The sequence below is a fragment of the Lactuca saligna genome, chromosome 3, assembly GCF_052625555.1.
Source record: "Lactuca saligna cultivar CGN05327 chromosome 3, ASM5262555v1, whole genome shotgun sequence".
Taxonomy (NCBI): domain Eukaryota; kingdom Viridiplantae; phylum Streptophyta; class Magnoliopsida; order Asterales; family Asteraceae; genus Lactuca; species Lactuca saligna.
The window spans coordinates 203,039,683-203,042,777 of NC_136419.1; positions in this window are offsets into that span (position 1 = coordinate 203,039,683).

Here is a 3,095-nt window from a genome sequence, read left to right on the forward strand (position 1 = left end):
TTTTTCTGTTTTATGCTCATATTAACTCGCCAAGTCCATGGGGGGACTCGACGAGTCCATGTGCAAATGCAAGCTACTCGTCGAGTTTGTTCTTTCACTCGACGAGTAGAGGCTGCAGTTTTCAGAAATTCGACCTTTGTTGCTGGAATTGGACTAGATACATTACACTAAACCGTTTTGGTACTTGAAAACTTGTTTTAGATGGTGTAATGTTTATGCTAATCCATTTGCAATGGCAATTATCAAAATTACAAGTTTATAAGTGTAATTTTTTATTCTTGAAATGTTAATATTCATGTTCTTGAACTTATGAAATTTAGATGATCATAGGAATTACTTGTAACCTTCATGGTAGTTTAATTCATGATCATAATGTGTTTTAATGGAGTCCATAACTTGTCCTCAAGTTATGGAAAACCAAAAGTCACACTTTTATTAAATCCATTAAAAGAACACAAGAGTTATAAAAAAATGAAGAGTCTTCATTTTTATGACTCAATTAATTTATAAGTTATAAGAAATGAAAAGTTTTGAAAGTCTACAAAACCTGCCCTCAAGTTTTGGAACAAGTAAAGTCTTGATTAAAACTTTAGTTCCAACCCTTAGAATTTTAAAAGTTAAAATTCAACCCTTATACTCTATAATATTATAAGTTAATAATATATATATATATGTGTGTGTGTGTGTGTGTGTGTATACATACATACATACATATATATATATATATATATATATATATAAAAGTTCAAGTCATCTTACCGCTAGTACGCCTCATTCACGAAGCCGTTCTATAAGGGGGTTATAAGGTTGTTTCCTATAAAATGACAACTTGATGGGTGTCCACTCTCACCCACCGCTTCCTTGATTGGTGGAGGGTCATTAGTCGGACGGGTAAGATAAGGACTTATAAATTCTCATTAAAAGTATGATGAATATTATAAAGTAACTAAATGTTTTATTAAATTCCCAATCTTAGTTACTTTAGGAAAAATGTGAATAAGGTGCTAATCCATGAAATTACACTTTACACTTTGTTTAAGTCGTTGGTGGAGCGTGTGTGGTTAACCGGCACACTAACTTGGACTTAACAAGGTAGGTAAAGGGTGACTTAAGGTTTATCATAGTATCGGTGGAGCGTGTGTGGTTTACCGGCACATCTATTGAGTGATAAACTTTAAGGGTACCAAGTGATTTGCATGGTTACTTCACACCTCATTTTGTGATCCTCGGTATCCTAGTCACAAAACCTGGAGGGCACACTCGAGATTGAAACATGCCATTGAAAAGTTCAATGGTCTCAAAGAATCTAGGAATTTCTAACAACCAATTAAAAACCTAATATCAATATTTCGTTTTTCATGGTGGAAATTGGTGAATCGTCATTCACCTACCTTTCAAATATGTTATAGCTTGGATTACGGCATACCTCTTCTAAGTTATAATATACTGTGATTCGATCCTATCCTTAATATTACATTTGGGTTTTTTTATTAAGGACTCTCTTAATATATAAACTATTCTTGTTCTCTTTATTTAGATGTCTTCAAACAACGTTGCTTCTGGCTCTAATCCTAATAGCTCCTTTACCCTTATGAACTTGTGTGGGAAAGTCACTTTTGATGGATCCAACTTCAATTAATGGATCAAAAACATCAGGATGATTACCCACTACGAGGACAAAGAATATGTCCTTGATAAGGAGCTTAAGGAGATTGATGAGACCACTGCAACTCCTCAGGAGATCTGTAACAGCCCGGAATTTCAGGTATTGCTTTAAAACTATTTTTGGGGCATTTTTAGGAGGGGACTCGGCGAGTTGGTGCCTGACTCGCCGAGTAGGACCACGGACTTGGTCGCAGATTCGCGACTGGACTCGACGAGTCCATTAGGGACTCGGCGAGTCGACGCTGCTCAGCAGAAACCCTAGTCGTTTGATTCTGGATCGTATATAACGTCTTTAGGGCCGTCATTGCTCGTCTTTTGGCCGATTGAGGATAACCTAAACGTCTGTGGGCATCTGGAGCAGGAGTGAAGGCTAGTGGAAACTTGAAGGATTTGTTAGGCAAGAAGAGGCAAGGTTGTGGTCAAAGGAGGATCAAGAGGATTGAGCTCTGAAGGTTGGGGACACAGAGAACATGTTTTCCAGGTAATACTCGGACCATTTCTGTTGTTTTGGTGTTGTAAACGAATCTAGGGTTTATGAGACCCATTTGGGGATTAGATAGATTATTATGTTGTTACCCATTCGTTTATACCCCAGTAATAGGATACTTAGAGGTCTAGAAAGTCCCATGGGTGCATGTCTCGGGACCATGCGTATTTCAGGAGGCAGATGATCGACTGCATGGCATGGACTCGCCAAGTCCAATGATCAGACTCGGCGAGTAGCTTGAAGATTTACTGGGACTCGCCAAGTTGTTCTTCAGACTCGGCGAGTAGTTGAGGATTCATTGGAACTCGTCGAGTTGTCTTCGGACTCGGCGAGTGGAGTCGGGGTGGCCCCGCGATTCTTCCACGAGGACCTCGTCGAGTCAAGAGGGATACTCGACGAGTAGAAAGGGGAACAACAGGGAAAGTTGGGGAGGACATCTAGACTCGTCGAGTCGCCTTTGTGCTCGACGAGTCCGGTCAAGTTGACCGTTGACCAGAGTTGACCTGCATGTAATTTCGTAGGGTCAGTTGTCTTGTTTGATAAGATTATTAATAAGGGTATATGGTATTATAGGGAGACTGCAGATCGGCGGACCGAGTGCGAGTGGTTTCAAGAGTTTATAGTTTACATACTACGAGGTGAGTCTTCTCACTATACTGTACCCGGAAGGGTGTCTATGTGTGACCGGAAGGTCGGATATGTTATGTGTTTTATATATGATATAATTGAAAGGAATAGTTGCTATGCATGCTATGTATGTTTCTATGGGCCGGAAGGCAATGTATTATGTGACAGGAAGGTCAGGTATGATGTATGATATATGTGATATATGTGTTAGAGTAAATGTATTATGTGTTATATATGTTTATGGGCCGGAAGGCAATCATGTTATGGGCCGGAAGGCAATTATCTTATGGGCCGGAAGGCGATTATCATTTGGGCC